The sequence below is a fragment of the Nanorana parkeri genome, unplaced genomic scaffold, assembly GCF_000935625.1.
Source record: "Nanorana parkeri isolate BGI_ZX_2015 unplaced genomic scaffold, ASM93562v1 scaffold10, whole genome shotgun sequence".
Classification (NCBI taxonomy): Eukaryota; Metazoa; Chordata; class Amphibia; order Anura; family Dicroglossidae; genus Nanorana; species Nanorana parkeri.
This window is the reverse complement of record NW_017306278.1, coordinates 1,816,267-1,834,088: the sequence shown is the minus strand read 5'-3', so window position 1 is coordinate 1,834,088 and position 17,822 is coordinate 1,816,267.

Below are 17,822 nucleotides of genomic sequence, written 5' to 3'. Positions count from 1 at the left end.
ACCATTTGTGAGGTCAGGTACTGATGATGGAGGAGAAGGCCGGGCTCGCAGTCTCCCCTCTAATTCATCCCAAAGGTGTTCTATGGGGTTGAGGTCAGGACTCTGTGCAGGCCAGTCAAGTTCCTCCACCCCAAACTCGCTCATCCATGTCTTTATGGACCTTGCTTTGTGCACTGGTGCGCAGTCATGTTGGAACAGGAAGGGGCCATCCCCAAACTGTTCCCACAAAGTTGGGAGCATGAAATTGTCCAAAATGTCTTGGTATGCTGATGCCTTAAGAGTTCCCTTCACTGGAACTAAGGGGCCAAGCCCAACCCCTGAAAAACAACCCCACACCATAATCCCCCCTCCACCAAACTTTACACTTGGCACAATGCAGTCAGTCAAGTACCGTTCTCGTGGCAACCGCCAAACCCAGACACGTCCATCGGATTGCCAGACAGAGAAGCGTGATTGGTCACTCCAGAGAACACGTCTCCACTTCTCTAGAGTCCAGTGGCGGCGTGCTTTACACCACGGCATCCCACGCTTTGCATTGAACTTGGTGATGTAAGGCTTGGATGCAGCTGCTCGGCCATGGAAACCCATTCCATGAAGCTCTCTACGCACTGTTGTTGTGCCAATCTGAAGGCCACACGAAGTTTGGAGGTCTGTAGCTATTGACTCTGCAGACAGTTGGCGACTTCTGCGCACTGTGCGCTTCACCATGCGCTGACCCCGCTCTGTCATTTTATGTGGCCTACCACTTCCTGGCTGAGTTGCTGTTGTTCCCAGTTGGTTCCACTTTGTTATAATACCGCTAACAGGTGACCACGGAATATTTAGTAGCAAGGAAATGTCACGGAACACCTGAATTCAATGTTTTGGGGGGGTGTCCCAATACTTTTGGCAATATAAGAACCTCCCACATAGCACCATAATCAAAGAGAACTGTAGTTACGGTTTTGCATAAATGAATCCAAATGATTGGCATTGAAGGTTTTCTTTTTCTGGGATGAAAGGTGATGTTGACTGTCATGCAAATCTCTACTGTAACATCATCTAAAGTCTCCTTTGTGATTCTATAGAAGTAATTATTACACGGCCGCTTGCATAGAGCTTATTTGCACAGCGCTTGTTCTCTTTGGACATGAATATGCAACTGGAAGAGGGCACCATTCTAGCTGTCACGTCAATGTTAAATGAACCGAGGACCCGGATTGGACAGTGCGTATGAAGAAACCTCGGAGCCTGTGAAACTCCACAGATGTTCCCATTCGGAGCTCCCACTGGAAGCCTCTAGAGTGGATTAATAATTAATATTACATTCATGGAGTGCCTGTGTTGGTAAATTCGCCCAACTGTTCAGACATTCACCATCTTGTGGTTTGTTTCCTGGGTGCTTTTGTTAAAAGAATCTTAATCTACTCGCGGGGAACAATTAGAGGGCTGAAACACTGGTTCATATTTTATTATAATGAAACTGCACTAAACGTCGAATCTCATTTACATTGCGCATCAAAACCCTGAATATATTCGCACATGAAGGACGGGGCCCACTGACAATAAAAACCAGAAACTGAGTACGTTTTAATTTCCTGGAAATTTTGGCGAAACATGAGAAATTCTTGGGTAACATGTTGTTGTTTTGGTGAAATTCATTTGGGGTCAATGGGTACGGCAAAATTAAGGTGGTTGTAGGTGGTTTTCAAGGGCGTTAAGTGGCTTCAGAGGGTTACAGATAGGGATGTCCAGATACCGATACTAGTATCGGTATCGGGGCCGATACCAGGCATTTTCACAAGTACTTGTGAAAATGCCCCGATTCTTAAGGCAGATACCGGTACATTTTTAAACCGCAGCAGCTGCTGAGCATCTGCGCTTGTGGGGACCTCAGCAGCTTCTTGGTGACCTGCAAGTAGCTGTCCATGGCACTGCCTGCCTGGTTCTTTATCTCCTCCTCCTTCCCGGCGCTGGCACAGCCATGGACAGCCCCACGGGCAGAACCACCGGAGTGACCGCCCCAGTGTCCAAAGCTGGGGGATCCCGATGCCTACTAACAGGGGAGGACCAGTAGTATCGGAAACTGGTATCGGCAAGTACCTGCGGGAAAGTACTTGTACTTGGTCTTAAAAAAGTGGCATCGGTACATCCCTAGTTACAGAAGATACTTTTGGACCTGTTCTTGCTCTAAGGAGAAATTGTGCCAAGTGTGAAATCAGGCAATTCTCAGCAAAATCAATTTAGTTCTTATTCGTAGAGAGCCAACTTACTGTAAAGGCTCGGAGATCTGTCAAGTCGTTGGTAGACCATGCCACCCTCCACTGTGCTTCTGTGAAGCTAGTCTCTCTTATAGGGTTGGTAGGTAAATTTACTGACACATTTATTACCATCACTACAGTCACCTGCCGCAAATAAAGCTCAGCTGTTATCATAACCAGGAGCGAGTCTTGCCTGAGGACCAGATAAAAAGGGGGCTGTCAATCAAGAGTAACCTTGGCTGGAACTCACCTCCTTCCATGTATGTGCTTTACATTTACATAGCGGTAGGTTTTATGGATGTAGCTAGCTTCTGTTCCCCTAAGAAAAAATTTAAGATACAGCAACATGAAGGAGAAAAAGGAGGCAGAGATTTCGTATATGGTTAAGGGTATGTGGACACCTGGCCATCACACCTATATAAGCTTCTTGGCCATCTCATTCCAAAACCATGGCCATTAATAAAAGGTTGCCCTGCCCTTTACAACCTCCACTCTTCACGGAAGGCTTTCCAGAAGGTTTTGGACATTGTCTGTGGGAATTTGTGCCCATTTGGTCAAAAGAGCATTTGTGCTAGGTTGAATAAGAAGACCTGGCTCACAATTGGCGTCCAAATTAATCGCAAAGGTGTCCAAAAGAGTTGAGGTCAGTGCTCTGTGCAGGACACTCAAGTTTCTTCATACCAAGCTGGTCAAATCATGTCTTTATGGGGCTGGCTTTGTACACAGTGTACAGTCATTCTGGAACTGAAAAGGACCTTCACCCAAACTTGGAAGCCCACCGTTGTCTAAAAGGTCTTTGTATGTTGTAGCATTAACAGTACCCTTCACTGGAAACCCCTGAACTCAATCATTTGTAGGGCGAGCCACATACATTTGCCCATATTGGGTAAGTGTGTTTGTCAAGTGTCAACATATATTTGACCATATTGGGTAGGTATGATGGTCAGGTGTCCACATGCTTTTAGCCATATAGAGCAGGTTCCAGATCCACAAAATGGTAAAATCTCTGTGTAATAAAACTCTTCAATGTGTTCCGGCTGTGCCTGTTACCTAGACGGACAGAACGGCCATGGTTTTGGAAAGTTTTCCTTGAAGGGCCGTCAAATTGCAGAGAACTCTGTGCACCCCCGTCTCTTCTAACACGGCTGTCTGGAGAGCGCCGTACGGATCCACAAACGCAGCATGTACTTCTTGTCGGTGAACTTCTAAAGGTCGCTTGGCAGCTGTGGAGACGGCCGCATTAAATGCACCTCGCCAATGAGAAGCAGATCTATCCCTGCGCTGGTATGTTTAAACATACGAGTGATTGGTTTTCTTCTGGAGTAAGACGGAGCTGAGCCAGCGTTGTCCTAGAGACCTAACTCATTCGGAAAATGATGCCCTAATTGCATGACATGTAACGTGATCCCTCTATTATAATATATTCAAGATGTTTTTGTGCACAGGATATGAGTAAAACACAATAGTTTCAACACAATGGGGGAATGGGTGTCCAAAAAAAACGATTCCCTTTCCATTTACTGCTCAGACATAATTCTCCCCAACTTGTTTATAATGTATTCCAGCTTCTTGAAGTCTAAGATCTAGACCACTAGTTGTCAACTTATGAGATATGGGAGCCTTAATTGTGGCCCCATGATGTTATCAAAGGGCTGCATATAATATGCATTATATGTATTATCAATGGGGTACAGGTACTCCTAGAATGAGATCCTAATAGGTTGGACTTGATGGACTAATGTCTTTATTCAACCTCAAATACTATGTAAGGGTATGCCTAGCATATTGTCTGCCTGAGGCAGGAGTGGATTGGGGATGCCGGTGGAACACGTTCCCGGAGAGGGTTGGATGGGGTGCTGGCGGCGCATGCTAACGGGGAAGGGGGGCAGGGGGTGGATCATCTCACCACTTAGCCGGCTTCCCACTCAGTTCACTGATGTCACTGGTTGCCAGGAGCTTGGTGGGACCCAGGCGTCCCAGGTTGGTAAGAGCTGGGCAAGGGGATGTCTATGGCCCTTACATATCTCCCGACTTGGCTCTTAGCAACCTGGGACGCTCTGGCCTGAAAGGGGGCAGCAGGCACATTGCAAACATTGTGCCATGCCACTCTGTCTGTTGTCCCTCCATGTGGTCCAAAGAGATGCCGCCTCATTATAGGGACCCCCCCCCCCCAGTGCTGCAAGGCAGAAGTGCTAACCACTACGCCACTGTGCTGCCCACAGCACAAACCTGTCTGTCAGGGCTTTTTCTCTGCTGGAGTTCAGTAACACTTACAGGTCTTGTCCTTCCCCCAGCCTTTGACTGGGCAGAGAAAGGAGAAGCAGAAACTAATGAGGTGATCTCTCTGTCACCCCTGCTCTCTTCCTTTCACTCTTTGCTGTTGATGAATTGCAAAAAGCTGATATCGGGTCACATTCAGGGACTTACAGGGTTTGCATTTAAAATACTTCTAAGTTCGAGTTAGAACTTTTTCCATGTTCGAAAGTTCGAGTTAGAACCGAACACGGGGGTGTTCGGCTCATCACTATTCATGAATACAGAGCTGCATTAATTTGTGTTTGTCTGTAGATATGAATTGGAAATGTTTTTGTTCACAGTGGTTGAAATCTGAATTGAGTCTTAGAGAGAAACATTCACTTTGTTACGTTGGGTTGCATTTTTCTAGGTGTAGTGTATCCTATTCAACTGCGTCCCTTCTGCCTTTTTTCTTGCAATGCTGAGACCAGGAATGCACAACAAATGCAGGGAATGCATTCAGAATTTGTTTAAAGCAACGCGTTCCTCTGCCAGCGTTTACAGAAGCGGCAGCCAAACAGGAATGATTCGTCTCATAAACAACTCACGAGCGCATAATCAGTGAAAAACTCTGCTCCAGCTTGTCTGCCGAGACCCAGTAATTCCCCCATTTGGTGTCACCATCTCCCCTCTTTAGACAAGATTTGCTGAAAGCAAAATACTAAACAGGAAAAAAACAAACTTTTTTTGAACTTAAAAATTTACAAATGTATTTATAAAATGTATTAAAAAAAAAGGTTATATAAAATTATAATTGATAAGATTCTGGATTGTAGAAATTATACTTAGTATGAATGTGTATTGTATACTTAAAAGAGAACTATGGGGTAAGTGTTTTTTCCCATAGTTCTCTTTAGGGTCACGGGAGGACATATTCCAGCATCCTACAGTGACCCAAAGCTCAGTATATCCCGGGCCCGTGATACACTGAGAGCGCTGCAGCCGGGACGGATCCCGACAATACTGTCGAGATCCACCCAGCTGCGTGAGTGATAGGTGGCTCTGCCTATCTAGAGGCAGAGCCTGCTGTGCACACCCCCTCCTCTGTGTAATGGGGTCCTAACTCTGATCTATGCGAGCTGCCATCTTGGAGCATATAAAACAATGAACAAATTGAGTGCTGGTATGTCTGGAGGTAGCCCATCCCTCCTAAAAGGCACAGATACATTTTTATGTTTGTATATTTTGGACATCCCTGCCATGTGCACCTTACTTCGAAAGCTATTTGCAAATTGACTTGCATGGTAGCTATATTTGTTTTGTTGGATTTGGTGCTGGGACACACTGGGGGGCTTCAGCTGCCATTGTTATGTACTGAGCATATGGTGTTTTCCTGAGCCTTTAAGGAGGAATGGGCTACCTCCAGGTGTACCAGCATTCAATTTGTCTATTGCTATATATGCTCCAAGATGGCGGCTTTCATTGATTAGAGTTAGGACCACACTACACAGAGGACCCTTGATGGGGCAGTTTGGCTTCCACATATTTTGCAAAAGTTGTGCAACTAAAACCTCTGTTTTTAACAAAAATTGTAAGACAGTGTAAGATTTAATTGCAGGCTTGCTGGCAGTTAGGGGGCTACAGGCTAGCTGGCTAGGGGCCTACAGGCAGAACTTATTGGAGTATGTCTGACTTCACAAGGTAAGGGAAAACAAAAGCCTATCAGGATGGGTTAAAGGTGGGTAGGAGGGAGGAATGGGAAAAAATTAATTTTGGGTACTGTTGGGCTGTAAGGAATATGTTTTCTCTGGTTACTAAAGATGTAAAAATCCCCTTTTCCCATTTGAAAGCTTTAGATTTGTAGGTTGCAGTTAAACGTCTGAAATGTATGACCTCTGTAACTGGCATCCAGCGGAGGAAGTGACAGAGTGGAGCAGCATGTGTCGAACAAGTGAAGTGGATGAGTAGAACAGCTCAGGATGGTATGGAGCGGTGCCAGGCTGCTTGTTGAAAGGCTTCAGCCAACCAATGGTTTCAGGATGTAACGGGCAGGCCGAGGTCATTATAACTGCTGGAAAACATTTTACGACCGGAGCATCTATTTAAAGAAGAAAAAAAGGATAAAAAAGAATAAAAAGAATAAAAAGAAAGTGACATGACCAAAGCTCCACAGTGAGGCCTAACCTAAGGTGGGAGGTTTAAATGAATCCCTTCAAGGAGCGCAAATAGTTAAGCCTCCATGCAACAATGTTTTGAGATTGTCTCCGAGCCAGGAAGATTAATGAAATGTTCATGAGAATATTTGGAAAAAGGCCACATTCCTATGGGAACATCAGCGCAGCAAAGTTTAATGGCGCAGAAGGACCATTTAGCAAGCCGGAGTGTGTGGGAGAGGAGACCCAGGCTGGACTGCGGACGATCAAGGATTCCGCAGAATAGAACAACGTGTCAAAATTGTATAAATAGTGTGTAGAGCGCTGCAAAGGCTGAAAGAGGAAAAAAGAGAAGAACAGTGCTGAAACCTGGGAGTGTTTTAAACATGTGTTTAATAACAGACTTTTGATGAGCGATTTGGGACTCCTGAAATTCAAACACCACCAAACTTGTACAGCTCAGAATAATTCCAACTGGTGTAAGACAAACCAAACAGAAAAAAAGGGATGGCTGCTGCTCCTGTTCAAGAGTCTGACGTTGGGGTTTCAATTGGATAATGTAAAAATGGCTTCATGTGACCACCCCGGCATCAACTGTCATTCTTAACTGTCACCTAAGGCCCCCGTTCACATGTAGCGACTTCCGCCGCGATATCGTGCATTTTTGCCGCGCGATATCGCGAGAAGTCGCCGGCCAATGCTATTCAATGGAGCTGTCTTAACTCCATGTCGCGCGTCGCTCGTCGCGGTCGCAAGTCGCTTCTACCGGACCCTTTTTTCGGCGGATTTTGCGCGATTTCGTTTTTTTTCTATGGAGCCCGACGGAGAAGGTCGCGCTACCGTCGCTGGATCGTCGCTGGAAGTCGCGCTATCCCGGCCGCTGCAAAGGTATGTCGCTACATGTGAACGGGGTCTTATAGTATAACTAAACCCAGGGACGGAATTCCCACAAGGCCAACCAAGGCCCGGCCTTGGGGCAGCAGGGAGTAAAAGGGGCAGCAGGGGTGTGGAATTCCAATCTCCCGATGCCCGGGACATGCAATTCCGGGCGCTGGGCGGGTAGTTGTTTTCTACATTTAGTCCTGCTTTGGGCAAGCAGAGCTAAATGTACAGCGGGGGAAGCCCCTCACCTAGAAAAATGGAAGGCACGTGGCGACCCACTGAACACAGGGTCGCGACCCACCAGTTGAGAACCAGGGCTTTAAAGTGATACTGTGGCCAGGCTAAGGACATACACCTATTTCCATACACCTGACGAGTAGTAATTGTGCCCTCACTGATCTCTGCAAGTGCAGACACGGTGAACCAGTTGATTCTTAAAGAAGGATGGAAGACACCTCCTGACCCTTCCTAGCAGTATCTCTGCAGCCCAGCTCACTCTGCTCCCCTCCCGGCAGACTAAGTAGTCCTCCATCCTTCTAGCCTATGATATAAACCAAGGCAAACGTTCTGAGAAGTGTATCGGGTGAGGCATTGAGAGAGTGACTTGAAAGGCTTCAGTGCTTCTGTTGTGACCTTTCATGATGAATTGCTCCGGAGCGCCTGCAGCTACAGAGCTCAACGAGGGCTTGTCTTAAAGGAGAACTATGAGGTGAGTGCTTTTTACTCACCTCATAGTTCTAGCCGACCTGTGACAATGAGACTGTCACAGGTCGGCTCAGTGGATCGGGAAGTGAGCGAACACATACCGGCGTTCGCTCACCTCTTGATCCTGTCACAGCTCTCTGCCGTGACAGGGGAGGGACTGGATTCATCCCTCCCCGCTCCGATCCTCCAGCGCTGATTGGCGGAACGGACGGGGGAGGGTACAGCTGGCTCTGCCTTTAGATAGGCAGAGCCAGCTGTCACTCACGCAGCTGGGCGGATCCAGACATAATTGTTGTGATCCGCTTCACCCGCGGCGTCTCAGTATACCGCGAGCTGTAGCTCCCTATATACTGAGCTTAGGGTGACGGGAGGACGCTGGTTTGTGTCCTCCCGTTACCCTAAGGAGAACTATGGGGAAAAGACTTAACCCCATAGTTCTCCTTTAAAGCTCTTTTACTGCTTGTTAAACAGGAACTGAATTAAAAAAGTGAAGATTTTTGGTGCATTTTAGTTATGTTAATATTGATATTGTGTTAATTGTGTGTATTCTTTTTATGTATTGTAGTATATGTAATGAATAGATATGTTAATACAAAGTTGATGAAGATTTGCTATGTTGTAGGGAAAATTGACTAAGCAGTATCCCGAAAACGTCCCTATTGTCTGGAAATTCCAATGAAAAATAGCGGCGCACCTCCTAGTATGTGAGGGTGCCAAGGCAGTCCTGTATATCTGCAGTGTGGGGAGGACCTGTGCCGAAAGACTACTGCTTCCACACAGAGAACAAGGGTCCTAATCTACAGCATTATGGCAGGGGACAGGCTTTTCTACTCAGAATGTTGCTGCTATTTACAGAAAGCAACCTGGAAGACACCGCACACCTTTTGTTTTGATGCACCTGGAATGTATTTAGCTGATATAAACCGAAGGCTCAGTTGGGTTTAAAGGTCATTCGACACAATGTTTTCATTGAATACGGTTCACTTCAACCCACCTCACATATCAGGCTTGTTATCTCTCAGCCAGATCCACAAGCACCGTACTGATAGCCTACATTCTAGGACAGTTAATACCACATTTGTCAGGGAGATAAAATGTACTTTTTATGATGGCTTACATTGCATCTGTGTGTGTTGGGAGTTCTCGTTCAACAATATTGCAAGAGAGGTGCGCAAAAAAAAGCTCTTTTGGAGTAGTCTGTAACCCCTAAATGTCTGAGCTGTGCAGATTGTCATCAAAGTGACAAAACAGAGACAGAATGCCTGTCATCAGCAATGGCAGGACATAGTATGTTCATTTACAGGGCTATTCACTAAAGGGGTGAAGAGTTTGGAGAAGGCAGGAGAAGGGAACAATCCAGGGCAACATAGCTGAACTGGAAAGTGAGCTGAATTGGAGATTTTTTTCTAAATCACCTATGTTGTCCTGGATTGTTCACTTCTCCTGCCTTCTCCAAACTCTTCACCCTTTTGTGAATAACCCTGTTAGAGTCTGAAATTTGATGCATTTATTTCTGCTTCCGGAACTCCACAATCTACTAACTTGAACCTAACTCCTAATCCTAAAATTCCACCAAAATACATACTAGTGTAGAGACCCTTTGAAAAGCTGGAGTGTCCCTAGCTTAAATGTAGTGTTGCAGCTAGGCCATAGCCTGCCTGAGCCCTGATATGTTAGTTGGGTTTTTTGGGTTTTCCCCAAGAAGACATTGCTATTGCCTGCTACTGGAAAGTGTTCTCCAGTGGATGGAGCGAGAGGATACAATGTTGTACATAACTTAGGAGAGTAGACTCTTCCACAGAAGGGTATTAGAAGAAAGACAATAATGGGGAGAACAGAAATCCAGGAGAGATCCATCTAAATGTAGTTTAATCAGTACAGACTGAATTCTGTTAGTGCATTGGGTGAAATATTGTTACTCACATTGGTTGGTTTGCATGATCTCCCTTGGAAGGGGTCTCAGGCAAATGTTGTAGGTTGTGGATATTTATTCGCACCCTGGATAATAATCAATGAAATGTAATGCTAGGCATTTAGGTCGAGGAAGAGATAGATATTTGGAGAGATCTTCTAGAAGGGCCTTTTCTTCCAGACTTTGCCTGGAGGCCATGTGTGTGTTAAGGCTCCAGTCTTTGCCTCCCAGGCCTCTTGCCTGGGAAGGGTGTGAGTCCAGAGGTCTTTGCTTCCCAGGCCTGCTGCCCAGGAAAGGTACATCTCCAGACAGAGGTCCAGTTCATGCTGCCCAGGCTTCAGCCTGGGGAAGGAAGCTCAAGAGGAAGAAAAGGCCTGTTTGCTTAAATGTTGGTCTTAGTTTAAGGGCCCATTCACACCACATCCAGATCATCTCCAGACCAGACCAGATTGTTTCCGGACCCAAAATGCATCCTAATGTATCCCTATGCTATTCTGGCCTCTGTTCACACCAGCGCAGTCCGTATAAGACCAGAAAAATACTGCATGTCTTATTTTGTTTGGTCTGGAATGCACTGACTGCGGGCAAGTTCACACCAGTTTCCGGACCAGATCTGGACCAGAAAATGGTGTGAACTTGCCCTAAAGCTCCTCAAGTAGCCTGGGAGAGGGATTAAAGATACTGAAAGCTAACTGTCCATTGAGAAGATACTACAGACTGGAAGGAATGTTGAGTGCTGTTTTGGGGTATTCTGGACCCACAACCCTCTATCCCCCTAGATGTTTGAGCCATAAAACATATGCAAAAAGAAGATTGATAGAGTGGAAGTCTATCTGTCAGTCACTGTTGGTTGATCTATGAGTATTTTAGTGCAGCTAAAGGCAAAATCACCAGTAGAAAGGCTAGGAGGCCAAAAAAAACAAAACAGCAGCTCCTTCCGGGGTCAGTGCTACACTATCAAGGTACTATATACAAAATTACAAAAAAGGAATACAAATGGCAACAGTGTATCCGACAGCTGCTATACCTACAAATGATCCTCCATTAATCTAATACAAAAAAACCTAAAACAATATATCAATCAGCAGTCACCTCAAGTCTCTCTGCTCAGTCTCCTGAGAATCTAGTCTGAGAGACTTGAGTGAAGTGCTGACTGATGTATTGTTTTAGAATGTATTACATGTATTACAATGATACATGTCATCAGAATGCAATAAAAGAATCCCCGGTGAAGCTGGAAGGTAAAACCCGGGTCAGGAATTGACTGGATCTGCTGATTTTATATGTGTTTTATTCTACTAAATTTGTAATTTGCAATAAATTCATATAGCTGTCTAGTTCACCATTGTTGTGCACTATTTGCATTCAGTGCTTTGCAGCTGCATGTTTGACTTATTACAAAGACTAGGATGCACCAATACCGATACTAGTATCGGTATCGATGCCAAGTATTTGGAAGAGTACTCGTACTCGCCCAAATGCTCCGATGCCTAGCAAGATACATCCGGTATCAGGAAGCCGGGCAGCGAGTCATTACACGCTGCTCGGCTTCCTGATTGGCTGGGAAGCCGGCTCCATTCTCCCTCGTCACTTGTGACGAAGGAGCAGGGAGCCGGCTTTCCGGCCAATCAGGAAGCCGGGCAGCGTGTAATGACTCGCTGCCTGGTTTTCCTGATTGGTCGGGGAGCTGATTGACCAGGAAGCCGGCTTCATGCTCCCTTGTCACCTCATGACGAGGGAGCATGGAGCCGGCTTCCCAGGCCAACCAGGAAGCCGTGCGCCGCGTCATTACACGGCGCCCGGCTTCCTGATTGGCCAGAAAGCCGACTCCATGCTTTCTCGTCGCCTAGTGACGAGAAGCATGGGGACGGCTTCCCTGCTAATCGGGAAGCCAGATGGCAAGTCATTACACGCCGCCTGGCTTCCTCAACGGGACTTCCGGTATCGGTATTCGGTATCAGCGAGTACCGGGAAAAAAATATCAGTACTCGGTACCGAAATACCAGTATCGGGGCATCCCTAACAAAGACACATTTAAAACAGTTACTTTACATTGTATGTTCTGTACCTCAAGCTGCTTGACTAATGTGTCCCATATTACAATGTATTTCAGCAAAAAACTGACAGTGTGACATCTGATGGTTTTATCCTGTTTTTTAATTTCCGTAGCAAACTATTACAATGTATCAGATGAGAACATCTTGAATTATGTGAAGTATCGCTAAGACATATGTACACAAAGATGACAAAAAGTACTTACTTTCTGCTCACACGATATAACCATTAAATGTGTCATCGATTCACAGGAGGGACGTCCCATGGGGGGGAGCGATCATGTTTTCCGCGCATATGCTGGAGACTTTTAGAGAACGATACTAAATTTAGAGAAAGCTCAGTCTGGTGTATTCCGGCCGCCCCATGAATAACCCAATGAATCTACTTATTCCATACGGAAAAACTGTCCTTTTGTTTTTGGTAAAGGTAGGGGTGGATGGAGAAAATGTGGGGCCTAAGGCGAATACGAAATGTGGGTCCTGAAGCACACGTGCAGGAAACTGCAAAGGGGTGAAAATGTCAGCAGGTTTTTTTGGGGGGGAAGATAGACACTTTGCTTAAAGGAGAACTATGGGGCCAGGGCTTGTCCCCATAGTTCTCCGAAGGGTAACGGGAGGACACAAACTAGCGTCCTCCCGTTACCCAAAGCTGCAGCTCGCGGTATACTGAGACGCCGCAGCTGAAACGGATCCCGACAATTATGTCTGGATCCGCCCAGCTGTGTGAGTGACAGCTGGCTCTGCCTATCTAGAGGCAGAGCCAGCTGTACCCGCCCCTTCCCCCGTCCCTTCTACCAGTCAGCGCTGGAGGATCGGAGCGGGGGGGGGGAAATCCAGTCACTCCCCTGTCACGGCTCTCTGCAGTGACAGGATCGAAAAGTGAGCGAGTGACAGTATGTGTTCGCTCACTTCCCGATCTACTGAGCCGACCTGTGACAGTTTAATTGTCACAGGTCGGCTCAGATTATGAGGCTAAGTGCAAAGCACTCACCTCATAATTCTCTTTTAACACTGACTAGCTGCTTACCGGTCTGTACTAGTCCGTTAAACTACAGATTAAATTACCTCTGCTGCAGACCTGAGATCCCACACAGCCCACCTGACAGTGACCCCACAGAGCCCACCCTGCAGTGTCTCAGGTGAGCTGGTCACACCCCTGCACACCTATCAGCCCCGATCTGCTGTCAGCCTCCTCCTCGGTCGCTGGTGGGCCCCCGCCTCCTCCAATGTCGTCGGGCCCCGCCTCCTCCTACACTGCTGCCGCCGAGCCACCACAAGCTGCTGGCTGTCACTGACTCAGCAGCGGCTGTGAGGAGGAACGCGCCCAGGTTATCAGTAGGACTGTGGAAATTAACGATTAATTACCCGATTAATCGTTAACATTTTTGATCGATTAAAATTATTTTGATCAGTAATGAATCCCGTCGGAGATCGACGTCACCGGACTCCTCCCCCCTTCCCCAAGTTGCTCCGTCGGCTAACGAAGGGAAGGGGGAGGTATTGGTGACGTCGATGTCCGTGACGTCACCTGACTCCTCCCCTCTTCCCTTCGTTAGCCGACGGAGCCACTTGGGCCGGTGATCTGTCGACACTGAGAACCTATCGAGTTCTGCGACCGCCTGACTTCTGGTTTCGTTACAACTAAGAGGTTTGCCCAAGAAACTGGTTCTGCACGAGCGCCAGCCGAGGCATTGCCCTATACACATACAGCACAGCAATGAAGTAATAAAATGAACTAGGATCACACTAATCCAGCACCTTATTATTCTGAGTTGCCCCACTCAAGCGGCGGCCATATTGAGTGGGGGGCACGTGAGATTAATAACGTGCTGGATTAGTGTGATCCTAGTTCATTTTATTACTTCATTGCTGTGCTGTATGTGTATAGGCCAATGTAGTTGGATCTGTATGTGCGTTATAATTAATCGAAATTAATCGATTAAAAAAATTTTGATTAATCGAACACGAAAATTGTAATCAGTACCAGCCCTAGTTATCAGTGATCTGGACAGCGGCGCGTTCCTCCTCACAGCTGCCAGTGACAGCCAGCAGCCTGCAATGCCATTGCGCTTCCTTTCCTCCCTTTTTGTTTCATGCTTACACAGGTCGGACACCCCGGTCCGTACCACTAGGAAGCTGCACACCGCCTCCACCCCCTGCCCGTACGTACATAGACTTGTACATGTGTGAACACCCGCTTCAGAGCGCTGGAGTTGTGGACAGTCCCAACAATTTTTCACTTGCAATGCCATAGCGACCCAGGCGGCCAGCACAGCATCAGAGGAGACCCCTTTGTTCCTCATCCTGGCCGGGGCCCCCCTTTGCCCCCGTGCCCCATAGCGGCCGACTGGCGATAGTTCCGCCACCGATCACAGTTCTACACATGGCCAATCCTGACTGCTACTCTTTAAATATTTCATCAACGTGACAGCAGGAAGGAAGCTTTCCCTCCCCAACCATTGAGCGTTCTAGCAGAATAAAATCACTTCAAATTCGGCTGAGTATTCCATTCTCTTGCCTCTCTCTCTGTCCTTCGACGTGCACATGACTTACAATTTTAAAGTGAAAAGGAGAAAATGAGTCTGTAGCATTACTGAAACCGGAGATTAGAAGAAAAAAGGAGAAATGCTGCAATGTTATCGATGGCAGAGCTTTGTTCGGCTGCGGAACAAACTTAAGAAAATACATTATCAAAGCAAAATTTTTCAGAAATGTTTGCTTGTCTTGCAAAACGCTCTCAAACCAAGTTACTTGTAAACCAAGGTATTACTGTATATTATATGTTTCAGGGACAAACCTCCGCTTTACCCAGAAGTGTTTCGTTGGAGCCAATTTATCAATTCACTTATTTTACCTGCTGACGATCCAGGGTTTACTGAGGTGAGGTGGAGGAAGTAACAAAGGGGTTCGGAGCTCCAACGGAGAGTGAATGACGTAACGAGCCGCTCCAGGCAAAACGCCCACAACTACTATGGTAGAACAATTGTACCTTACAGGATTGGAAAAAGTATCCTGCAAAGCATTAAATGGCGCCAACTCCTTTGGGATTGAAGTCCTACAAATGTAGCGCTTTCTGCAATTCTGTATGTTTAGGTAAAGCTGAACTCCGGCCTCCCCTTCAGTCTTATATCTGACCTCCGTCCTTTCCTTCAGTCTTATATCTGACCTCCGTCCTTCCCTTCAGTCTTCTATCTGACCTCCGTCCTTCCCTTCAGTCTTCTATCTGACCTCCGGCCTTTCCTCCAGTCTTATATGTGACCTCCTTCCCTTCAGTCTTCTATCTGACCTCCGTCCTCCCCTTCAGTCTTCTATCTGACCTCCGGCCCTCCCTTCAGTCTTCTATCTGACCTCCGTCCTTCCCTTCAGTCTTATATCTGACCTCAGTCCTTCCCTTCAGTCTTCTATCTGACCTTCCACCTTCCATTCAGTCTTACATGCTCTGATATAAAGGTGGCTCTGATGTGAAGGGGGCTCTGATGTGAAGGGTCTCTTATGTGAAGGGGACCTCTGATGTGAAGGGGGCTCTGATGTGAAGGGTCTCTTATGTGAAGGGTCTCTTATGTGAAGGGGACCTCTCATGTGAAGGGGGCTCTGATGTGAAGGGTCTCTTATGTGAAGGGGAGCTCTCATGTGAAGGGGAGCTCTGATGTGAAGGGGAGCTCTGATGTGAAGGGGGCTCTGATGTGAAGGGTCTCTTATGTGAAGGGGAGCTCTGATGTGAAGGGGAGCTCTGATGTGAAGGGGCTCTGATGTGAAGGGGGCTCTGATGTGAAGGGTCTCTCATGTGAAGGGGGCTCTGATGTGAAGGGTCTCTCATGTGAAGGGGAGCTCTGATGTGAAGGGGAGCTCTGATGTGAAGGGGCTCTGATGTGAAGGGGAGCTCTGATGTGAAGGGGCTCTGATGTGAAGGGGAGCTCTGATGTGAAGGGGCTCTCATGTGAAGGGGAGCACTGATGTAAAATTTTCTGCAGAAGACGTGTATCCAAACCTCTGTCATTGTCCTTAGTGGTGAGACAAGTTGTTTTACATGCTGGTTTGTGAGTGTGCCATGATACCTTTCTACTGATGTGAAAGGGGGCTCTGATATGAAGTAGAGCTCTGATGTTACGGGGGGTCTGAAGTAAAGGGGGACTCTGATGTGAAGGGGGCTCTGATGTGAGGAAGAGATTCTGATGTGAAGTGGGGGGCTCTGATGTGAAGGACGGCTCTGATGTGAAGGGGAGCTCTGATGTGAGAGGGAGCTCTGATGTGAAGGACGGCTCTGATGCGAAGGATGGCTCTGATGTGAAGGACGGCTCTAATGTGAAGGACGGCTCTGATGCGAAGGACGGCTCTGATGCGAAGGACGGCTCTGATGTGAGAGGGAGCTCTGATATGAAGGACGGCTCTGATGTGAAGAGCAGCTCTAATGTGAAGGACGGCTCTGATGCGAAGGATGGCTCTGATGTGAGAGGGAGCTCTGATATGAAGGACGGCTCTAATGTGAAGGACGGCTCTGATGCGAAGGACGGCTCTGATGCGAAGGACGGCTCTGATGTGAGAGGGAGCTCTGATATGAAGGACGGCTCTGATGTGAGAGGGAGCTCTGATGTGAAGGACGGCTCTGATGTGAGGAGGAGCTCTGATGTGAAGGACGGCTCTGATGTGAGGAGGAGCTCTGATGTGAAGGACGGCTCTGATGTGAGGAGGAGCTCTGATGTGAAGGACGGCTCTGATGTGAGGAGGAGCTCTGATGTGAAGGACGGCTCTGATGTGAGGAGGAGCTCTGATGTGAAGGACGGCTCTGATGTGAGGAGGAGCTCTGATGTGAAGGACGGCTCTGATGTGAGGAGGAGCTCTGATGTGAAGGACGGCTCTGATGTGAGGAGGAGCTCTGATGTGAAGGACGGCTCTGATGTGAGGAGGAGCTCTGATGTGAAGGACGGCTCTGATGTGAGGAGGAGCTCTGATGTGAAGGACGGCTCTGATGTGAGGAGGAGCTCTGATGTGAAGGACGGCTCTGATGTGAGGAGGAGCTCTGATGTGAAGGACGGCTCTGATGTGAGGAGGAGCTCTGATGTGAAGGACGGCTCTGATGTGAGGAGGAGCTCTGATGTGAAGGACGGCTCTGATGTGAGGAGGAGCTCTGATGTGAAGGACGGCTCTGATGTGAGGAGGAGCTCTGATGTGAAGGACGGCTCTGATGTGAGGAGGAGCTCTGATGTGAAGGACGGCTCTGATGTGAGGAGGAGCTCTGATGTGAAGGACGGCTCTGATGTGAGGAGGAGCTCTGATGTGAAGGACGGCTCTGATGTGAGGAGGAGCTCTGATGTGAAGGACGGCTCTGATGTGAGGAGGAGCTCTGATGTGAAGGACGGCTCTGATGTGAGGAGGAGCTCTGATGTGAAGGACGGCTCTGATGTGAGGAGGAGCTCTGATGTGAAGGACGGCTCTGATGTGAGGAGGAGCTCTGATGTGAAGGACGGCTCTGATGTGAGGAGGAGCTCTGATGTGAAGGACGGCTCTGATGTGAGGAGGAGCTCTGATGTGAAGGACGGCTCTGATGTGAGGAGGAGCTCTGATGTGAAGGACGGCTCTGATGTGAGGAGGAGCTCTGATGTGAAGGACGGCTCTGATGTGAGGAGGAGCTCTGATGTGAAGG